The 10,730-nt window shown below is 35.5% G+C and overlaps 1 pseudogene; it reads right to left on the bottom strand.

Annotated features, from left to right (window-relative positions):
• Positions 1 to 2,478: 2,478 nt before the first annotated feature.
• On the bottom strand, positions 2,479 to 8,595 carry LOC132611246 (transmembrane 9 superfamily member 3-like; annotated as a pseudogene).
• Between the last annotated feature and the right edge of the window lie 2,135 nt (positions 8,596 to 10,730).

Raw genomic sequence — 10,730 nt, 5'->3', positions numbered from 1 at the left:
TGACTAAAAAATAGATGTACTAATAAGTCAAGATAGTAATAGGACATTTGCGTTTGGCATTAACTAATTAGAGAATATATGCATTTGCTTTTGATAGTTGCATTTCGTTTATTTGCTGACTAAGATAACGTGAGATTTTAGTACCAACATATTGTGGCAATGGGCTTGTGAGGGAGGCAGAGACGGAGCCAGGATTCGAAATTTGTGGATTCGGGGTTCTAATTCTTTAAAGTTATTGGGTTTTTAATTAATAATTTGTATATATTTGACAAAAATTTTAATACAAAATATATGGTTCGGACAAAAGTTACTGGTTCGGCCGAACCCACACCCGAAGGGCTGGCTCCGCCCCTGGGGGAGGGTATCATGGATCTATTTTTTGGATTGATTAATATTTTGTCATATGTTTGGTTTTGGGGAGTATACAGTTGGAACTGAATTTTTGGATTGATCTTTTTGCGTGTAAATTAACTCATAATATATTTTTCTGTCAAATAATATGAAAATATTTAAATTTAAAATACTTATATAAGTGTCAATTGATATGCTTCAGCGTACACTAACAGAAATAATACATAACATGTAAGTTGGACACCTACTCACATTTCAATTAAAATAATATTTTTGGGCGTCCACACGTCTACCGTGACTTTGCAACAAACATGGTCAGCGCTTCATTTGCTATCAAGATACATGTTAAATCATAATAAAATTGACAAATAACCATGAGGCCAAAGTTTAACATAGAAGAAAAATTGTACAAGTAAATCCCAAAATTTCCTTAAAGGTTCAGGAGAGCATTGTTGAACCGTATGAATTACCTTATAAAAAGGCTTAAATTGATAGCGGAAATAGTTTTGTTTATTTACCGGGAAAGGATTAAAAATGCTCCTAACGTATTGAAAACAGTTTAAATTTGCCTTTCTTCCATTTATTGAACCCCAATTTCCCTTAATGTTAATTATCATAATAAATTTTCCCCTCGCACCTATTGGATCCCACTTGCCCTTACGGTTAAATATATCCCTTCTTTTAACAGAATTATGAGGTGACGTATGCGAGACTTTAATCTTTTTTTTGTGCGGATTGTCCTTCATTTGGGGCGGTCTTTAATTTTTGCCCTTCGCCTAATACCCCGAGGTTGTGGGTTCGAATCCCAGCTCAGTAAAAAAAATAAAAATTCGCAAAGCAGAATTCTGCCCATGCAAATTCTGCCAGAAGGGCAAAAGTTAAAGACCACCATTTTGAGGGACAAAAATTAAAGACCACCCCCAGCGAAGGGCATCTGCAAATTGCCCGACTTTAATTATAGAGGTCATACTGATTTATTGGTCGACGTGGATATTGGACCCGATCGATAAATAAACCCAAAATTCGCAGCTCAAATGAATAAGGCATCATTGTCTTTTAGATCTATTTAGCTCCAAAACGTGAAGCATTGAAGAAACTAGGTACAAAACAATGATTTCTAATTGCTTTGGATTAACCGGGATGGGTTAATTATGATTGGAGCTATGTGGACCAATAAATAATTACCTCCGATTTCATTAAGTTCTCTATGTGCAATCACATAATTCCATTTCACGAAGCAGTATTTTTTACACAAAAATTGATGTTACGTGCGATTGGGGTCCAATAGGTTGAAGCAAGAGTGTTTTTAACTTGAAAATTAACCTTAAAGTCAATTGGGGTCCAATAGTCGGAAGAAGGAGAGCAACTGAGGCCCAATAGATGGAAGGAGAACAAATCTAAGTCATTTCCAACACATTAGGAGCATTTTGACCCTTTTCATTTATTGATTTATTAGGTTTACAAGATCTCAGCTACTGCGCATATCTGATTCTTGTTTTCGAGTCAAGTAGGTGAAGATATTTTTTCTAAATTAGTGATCGTTAACCTGCATTCAGTGTTTACATCAAACCAATACAATTTATTATGATAGTGATTAATAAAGTAAAAATACATATTAATTAATCATGGTTAAGTAAAAGGACACTATATTCACACACGTGACATACATATATTGACTTAGTGTAAATACTCGGTGGGGGCACCAAACCAATACAACTTATCATGGTTAAGCGATTTAATAATGCAAGTGGTGCTTGATGTATCTGAATAAATGCTTTAAATTTGGAGCGTCATTGTTGATTGTTTCTTCTCTAGAAAAGTTTCAGCCCTCAGGCAAGCATTGAGCCACAGTTGATAAACCAGTTTTTCAAAATGCTAAACCTATTACTCTGCATCCTCTCTTGTTTTAAGGAGATCTTTGTTTACATCCCTCAATTTACTTATCTATTCCTCAACTTTGACTAACAATGTCTTCTGCAGTGGCACCAAAGCAATAGATTAAGAAAATGAAAGGGTTAAAGGAGTTGTGGTGGTAGTAGAGCTTTTGAGTAGTACAAAGCACAAATGCAGTAATTTGAACAAGACTATAAGCTAGTAAATTGTAAAGGCCCCAGTTCAAGGAGTATGAAAACACAAAAAACTATTTTCATTCATTGAGCTAAACTTGGAACAAGAAAATCTCTTTATTCCCACAATATAGGCACATTGTGTCCTCCTCCTATAAGAACAGCCTCTTAAACTTTGCCAACATCTCAGAATGTAAAGACATTAAATTGAACTGTCAGCATTACAGGTAAATGAAAAATACGGCATGAATACTTCCTCCAAACAAGCTAAGGATGTTCATGAAAGCAACCGGCTATTCACATTTGATACTGCCATACAGGAGACGAACAAATAGCAAAGAGGCATGAAAGCTGACAGTGCCTAGCATGAGAAAGACGCCATAGCTGACGCAAGCCATATATCCAAAGAAGAATGAGGTTTGCATGAAACCATTCATATCTGACCGGGAAAAGTAATAGTAGAAGGAGTAACCAAATAAGTACAAGCCAGTCGATCCACCACAAAGAAAAGACCTGTTTCAAGTGAGCAATTAGTCAGCCACAAAGGCATAGCAGAATATTTCAATAGCAATCAGTGCAAAATGCTGAAGTTCAAGCAATTATAGGTGACTAAGACAATCCTCTTGCAAAGATAATTTACAGGAAAAATACTGGAAATGAAGATAAGTACAGCCTGCAAGACCAAAAAAACTCGGTGCGCTACTGTCCTTGTGGAACTAGCAGGGAGTTCCTATAGTGCAAAGTTAAGGCTATGCTCTCCAATAAGCTAAATGGATAAGATGGTTAAATTAAGGATATCTTCATGAACCACTATACGGTAAGGCAAGACTCTGGCACCTCTTATACAACCGTAACAGAAAGGTAGAGATTCAGGTGACTTCAACAAAAGATTACTTAGAAAAATCTACTCACATTCTTTAGAAAGTATAAAAGCAAATGAAAACAAAGAGCTTCTTAGTATGCTGGTCAAGCCCCTCAATTCTCTAAGAAAAGTCAGGGGTTCGAACCTGACTTGCTGCATTTTGGGGGAAAATACAAGCTAATGAAGATTAGGGAATTCTCTCCTGTTGATTAAGACTGGAAAGATTCACAAATTAAACGAAATCCCACGCTGGTATGGCACTTAAATTCAGACAAATGCTCGCTATTGGCTTTGTTTAAAGAGACAAGGGTTAGAATGGAGACCTTTAACAGATGTTAGAAACTAAAAAATTTAATGTGCCGAGGTAGAACTGCAAACAAAATTTAGGAGAGACAAAAACGAGGTACATATTCTAAGCACTCTTTCATGTGAGGAGTTCCCCACGATTATCTATGGCATTGTCAGGTAACAGTCCCTTAGTATTAGATCAATACCCAATCATTCATCCAACAGTCAGGTGGATGAACCCCAACAACTCAGATGCATGAACAAATGACTGTTCAACAGATAATTTGATTCACTTTTATGACCTTTGTAAAATCCTGAAACTTATATTAGTATCATATCAGCTGTAAAGAGCCAAAACAACAAGAGAAATAGTAGCATGAGGCTCTTGTAGTTTGCATTCCTTTTTGTTAACTAAAAGTTTAAGTGAGGGTCCACAGGGCTTTGGTCTAGAGGCAAGAGCGCAGCACATGACGTGTGGGTGAAGCGCACATCATGGATTGAACTCTTCCGCATACAAAAGCATGGTATTGAAGTGGAGAAGGGTAAAGGGGTGAGCCCACTATCCATCGAGTTTCAAACCGTGCGCTACTGGCCCTCAGGAATTTCTCGATTCAAAAAAGTTCAAGGGGAGATTACCAGCACTACAGGGCCATGGCATGCCACAGGCCTGAATGAAAACTTAATTTAGATTTACGGATCATCCACCAAGAGAACTGCTGAGAACAAGAATCAAACCCAAGCCTTTCAAGCAAAGCTTTTCATCCTTACTGCTTGATGAATAAAGACGAAAATTTTCTTAGAACTATGAATTTGCACATATAACAGAAAACATGAAAGCAGCACTTGTTTAAAGAGCATTCACTATCTTATGGTCATAAAATGGCAAATATAGACAAGAACAAACTAAAGGGAGACACAAGAATTCAGGGAAACAAAGACATGGAAATTCTCCCACCAATTCCTTTTACCAATAGAAAATCAATCTGATTTGGGTAGGAGATCATGATAATTTACACCTTATGAAAAGAAACCAATATACAGTAACAAAAGCATCATAGTAATAAGATGAGAAAGCCGCACCTCCACCACCATTGATGATCTTCTCTTGCGAGTTGGAAGTATGTCATAGCAATAGAGACGAGCAGTTGTAATCAGAAGGAGAATGAATACCACAAAAAGAATGCTATATATTGTGTATATCCTGTGACCCCAAACACTTGCAAGTATGTAATATAGCTCAACATAGATGACAGCAAAAGACAAAACTCCTGCCGCTGCCATTTTAATTACGATACTCCTGTACCAAGGCTGTGGTGGAACCTCACGAGGACACTTTGTGGTGTGACAAGGAGCTTGAAACTCCGATTTTATTCTCTTCCCAGAAACCCCACCTAATATAAGTGAAGGTAATGCTAGCAAAACCCAAAGGAGAAGTATAACAACAATTGTGTCCAGAGGAAGTGCTGCGGTAGACCCATAGTTGATGGCAACAGGATTAAGGAAGAAAAAGGTTAGCAACAAGGGGCAAAAGAATATTCCTCCCGCCAGCAACAGAATTCTTAGCTGTCATGCCAAAAACAAGTTAATAAGGTTATCTGTACAGTCTTCTCTTAAGAGCTCAGTTTGAAAGAAGAGTTAAAGATAGGCAGAATCCTGCATTTCATACCCAGTTGCTTCCTTCGAGCTGATGATAAAAAGATACAGCGGAAAATCCAGCAACTGCAGAAGTTATTACATATATTATGATCAAAGCAGTGGGCAAAACTCCTCGATCATACGGTTGAAAAACACCAAGCACGCCTAAACCTAGAATGGTCATCCCGCTGCAGAAACATGATTAAGAAAGAATTTCTAATGAGCATAAATTTTCACAAATAGTTCATGCTGAAGTTCTCCTTCTTCTTTAAACAAGATGATCTCAGAAAATACTGACACTGCCAACATTGTGTTCCACAACCAAGCGCTGAAGAAAGCAAATACTTGTACTTTGGGTACCGGAAGACATCACCATGGAGGCTTTTCCACCCAGTTTCTTCTTGGTTATCAGAAAATTCCTCATCCTGTGCAAGCCTTTACAAGATTGAGGAAAAATGAGTATCTTTAGTCTGATACAAAGATCAAACTATATCATACTAAAAGAACAAAATGGATATATCTTCTTACTTATAAATATCTCTCCTCAGGACTCGCAAGTAAACTGTTCCCAGACATGACACCAAGATGAAAATTGTCACACATGAGTTTAAAATGGAGAACCAGTGAGTTTCTAAGTGATGGGGCAGAGAAGAAGACATCGTGTATTTGTCCATTCTCTTTTCAAATGGGGTTTCAGTTTCCTTCCACACCACTGTGTACCGGAATTCTACATTAACTTCCTCATCATTTGTTACATCAGTTGTAAAAGATGGGTCGATTCGATTGATGATCTCAATAACACGATCCTTGTTGTAATAAATTTCGAAGTGATAAAACGTATAAATGTGATATTTGTACTCATTAGGGTCATCGATTCCCTCCTTCTCGACTTGCCCAAGGAATGCCCATATTGGCAAGTCATCATAGTACATCTGGACGTAGTAATCCAGTGCAACAGCGGTTCTGAATTGTGCAACTTCCTCCACTGTCAACTTTTTCTTACATAAAACCTTGGCATCTTTGTCCACTAAAAATTCGAGCTTATATGGAGCAAACATAAGGCGATCTCCATTCAACACTTCACCCAGAGATTCTTTTTTCTTTTCCAAATTATCTGCCAATGTTTCAGCACAATATGTAAGATTAATAAGAAGACCTTAAGAGCAGATTGACAAAAACAAAAGAAAGGAAAGGAAAGAAAAGGATGTAATGTGCGATAATATAGAGGATTCTTATCAGAGTAAACGACAATCAAGGTAACAAAAGTGCAAGAAGAAAACCTGGTCGACAAAATGGAAGATCGAAATAAGCATAAGTTTCACTGCAATAGGAAAAATGAAAAATATTATGGAAACAGAGAAAAACAGTAAGAAATATTAGAGGAATATTTCATTGCATTTGCTACATTAAAATGCCTAACAAGATTATCTAAGGCCTTTGATGACCGCCTTAGTTTAATCCACAAAGAGATATATCTGATTTATTAAATTATATTATGCTCGTTTTCTATTGACCAGTCCTAAGGGTATTAGCAGATTTATAATCAGGTAGAATCAACATCTGCTTCACCAAGCTAACCTTCCACATCAAGCAGCAAGTAAATAATAAGATTGATCAGAAAACAATTGAAGAAGTTTGATCTATTAATACGTATGCAGCAATGAACAAAGTGTCTTCAAATAGAAACTAGATGGACGGTGACTTTTTGGAGAAAGGGACAGGAATTTCCTTGTTTGTATGTGATGCCGAAGTGTTGATGAAGTGATTCTTTTAGCAGGTGAACTAAACCATTAATGAAATTATATTTACCTGACACAAACTGAAGTATGGATGATATTCCAAGAAAGACATAAGAAAAAAGCATCAAACACATAGTGATGGAAATGTCAAGGCATCTACCTGGGATTAGAGAACGGGCCGACCTTGTTTGCATAGAGAGGGACTTCATCTCCACTTTTATACCGATGTGTAGAGGCATCTGATTGTACTAGGCATTCAAGACTCATAATTACAGTTGTAAAAATGAGGATTACCACCAGTTTCTCCATTCTTCTTTGTCTTTTAAGAAGATGAAAAATACGAAGTCAAATAAAATTACTGCTGACTGGCACCAGCTGAAAAACAGCATGAAAAAGAAAAATATGCAAGACAAATGAAATCCAGTTCAACAATTAATCTTACAAACCAAGTGTGTGAGTCCCAATGTAACAGTAATGTCCCATTTCTTGACTAGATATATATATACACACAACATGAGAAAGCATATGTGCTTAATGTGTTGGTGTTATCTGAGTGCTCTGGAAACAAGAGGAGGTGGAACCTTGCACTTATGCTAACAAGTGAAATATAGCTTAACTTTAAAGATGCACAAGTCTCAATCTATAAAGACGTGATAATGAGCTATGAATAAAACTTGTAACCCTTGAAGTCTCGTTTCCAAGTGTTCAAACATTTTGCCATTTGGACAAAGTTACGACCATTTAGTGAACGTGCACACTACTGAGGGATAACACTTGACATGGCACAACAGAAAATGTTGATGCGATGTGTTAGAGGTCATTTTGGCCAAGAAATTTTATGGAATGCTTGATTTGTCGCGTCAAAGGCTTCCGGCGGTGAAGCTTTGAGGGTACTTAGGCCATTTCAAGTGTGTCCGAACCCTCCACTTATATAAACCACGACTCCCATCTATTTTCTCAATGTCAGCACGACCTAAGGATGGGAAAAACACCTTTTTCAAACACCTACCATATCAAATAGGATTATCCCCTGGACAGGACTTCCAGCAGCGGCTGCAGAGGTTAAAATACTAATACACAGAGTTGTAGCCTAAGCGAGAAAAGAAGAGCGTAAAGCTAGATTCAATGCCATTAACTCTGTTGGAGGAAGATGCACAAGAAATGGAATTGCTTTTGCTGAAGAAGAAACAATAAAATAAGCTCTTGCTCGCCAAATTGTGGAGAGCGATCGAAGGGGATAACATCCCATCAAGATTCTCCATAAGAATTCAAGTGAAGAACTCAAGTTTACACTTGGAAAGAGTTATTCTCACTTAGGTTTATTCAATTAATGGAGTTTGACCATAGGCATGTTTGAGGTTTATTCATAACCTTGTTTTAAGCATCTTAACTAGATCATTGATGAGTTAACCAATTTTTTTAATTATTTTTCCTTTTTTTTTTTAATTATCCAGGTACTTGTGATTATCTTTTCTAGTATAGACATTGTAGCATTGTAGAGAGGTGTTTTATCAAGGTTTGGGCTAATAAAGAGGTTAGAAGTAAGTGATGAATGATGATTGTACCCTTATCCTATTTTGAGTATGGAAATGGTTAATGTGCATAAATGGTGCTATGTGGTTAGACCTGTCAACCGGTTCCAACCGGAACCGGACCGGGAACCGGTTAGGAAACCGGCCGGTTCCGGTTAACCGGTTTTAAAGTCCAAACCGGAACCGGTCCGGTTTGGATTGGTTAAAATATTGTTTTTTTATTTTTTGTATTATATATATTATAGTATTTATTTGTATATTATAGGTATATTTACATATGTTATACAACTTTATAATTAAAGTTTAAATATTTACTGACTAACAACCTAACAGCAAGTCAGCAATACAGAATAGTGTTTTTCGTACACATATATATGTATAACTTACATACTATACTCTATATACTTATATATATGTATAACTTAATATATATACTTATATATATGTATAACTTAATATATATACTTATATATATGTATAACTTAATATATATACTTATATATATGTATAACTTAATATATACTTATATACTATATATACTTATATATGTGTATAACTTAATATATATAGTATATATAGTATATATACTTATATATATATGTACTATATACTATATATACTTACTTATATACTATATACACTTACTTATATACTATATATACTTGTATATATGTACTATATACTATATATACTTACTTATATACTATATATACTATATATACTTATATACTATATATACTTATATATGTGTATAACTTAATATATATAGTATATATACTTACTTATATATACTTGTATATATGTACTATATACTATATATACTTACTTATATACTATATATACTTATATTCCTAACTTAATAAAAGTAAAAATATGAACACAAGTAAATAGAAGAAAGCTCAATGAGCCATATATTTTATTCATTCTTGGATAACATTTATTTGCAAGTTGTATTTTTTTTAACTTGCAAATAATACATGAGTTATACAAAAATAGTAGAATAATAAAATCACCAATTTTGAACCATTTCGTTAATTTCCCCCACATCATATTCGGTCATGGAAATATCTTCAAAGTCTTCCATTTGGTCCGGTCTACTAGCTATCAAATCTTCAATTTCTTCCTCTTCGCCTTGCTCCGCTTCTGAGTTTTGGTTGCGTCGCTCCGATCTAATCCAATCTCGAATGCACACTAGTACTTGCAAGCTAAAGCCGGATAATGAATGTCTATGGTCTCCAATTTGTTGTCTTTCTTGGCTAAATGCGCTCTCCGAAGCCACGGTTGATACTTGAACCGTAAGGATATCTCGAGCCATTCTTGAAAGTACCGGATAACTTGCCTTGTACTTCTTCCACCATGCTAAGACGTCCAAGTCATCCTTGATATCCACATTTGGCTGCATCAAATAAAAGTTAAATTCATCAAAGTTTGCAGTAGAAGAAGACGTTGGCTGTGAATGTAAAACTTTTAAACCCGACAAGCCCTTTTTGCTACTCTGAGAAGTAGTAGGGCGTGGAGCAACGGGTGTAGCACGTTCTTCCAAACTAGAATAATGAGTAAAAACTCATCATCAATAGCGAGATCGGCTTCAGCTAAAGATGGTTGAACTCCCTCTTCAATTTCTAAAAATGTATAAATTTGACTAACCAAATTTTTAGTATAAGACACTTTTAAACAAGGATTTAAAAGGGAACCCAATATAAATAAAGTTGGGATGGGAAAAAAATACTTCTTAAATTTGATTATCATTTCAAAAATAGCCACTTGATAATCGGGTTTATATTTATACTCTTGTAAAACTATAGCTATTTCCGCTAAGTAGGCTAAAATTCCGGTTACCGTGGGATATAATTGTCTAGAAAAAGCAAGAGTTGCATTATAAAAATTTTCTAAGAGTTCAATACATTCTTTAACATCTTCCCAATGCCTAAAAGTTAACCAATCCTCACTATCAATATTATACTTGTTGTGAACTTGTTGTATGGGAATCCTATACTCATATGCTTGTTGTAGCATAATGTAAGTGTAGTTCCACCTAGTCTCAATTTCTACTTGAATTTTCCTAGGTCTAAGGTTATTTTCCACACAAGCATTCTTAAAATCTCTAATTCTTCCCCTATTAGCATTACAAAAAAGAAACGCAACAGCATTTCTAACTTTTTGAACAGAATCATCAAAATGCATAAGACCATCTTTAACAATTAAATTTAAAATGTGACAACTACATCTTACATGAAAAATATTTTTTAGAGGAGGG

This window comes from Lycium barbarum, chromosome 9 (assembly GCF_019175385.1).
Source record: "Lycium barbarum isolate Lr01 chromosome 9, ASM1917538v2, whole genome shotgun sequence".
Lineage (NCBI taxonomy): Eukaryota > Viridiplantae > Streptophyta > Magnoliopsida > Solanales > Solanaceae > Lycium > Lycium barbarum.
Note: the sequence above shows the minus strand (reverse complement) of the source record. Positions and strands in the feature narration are given on the sequence as shown.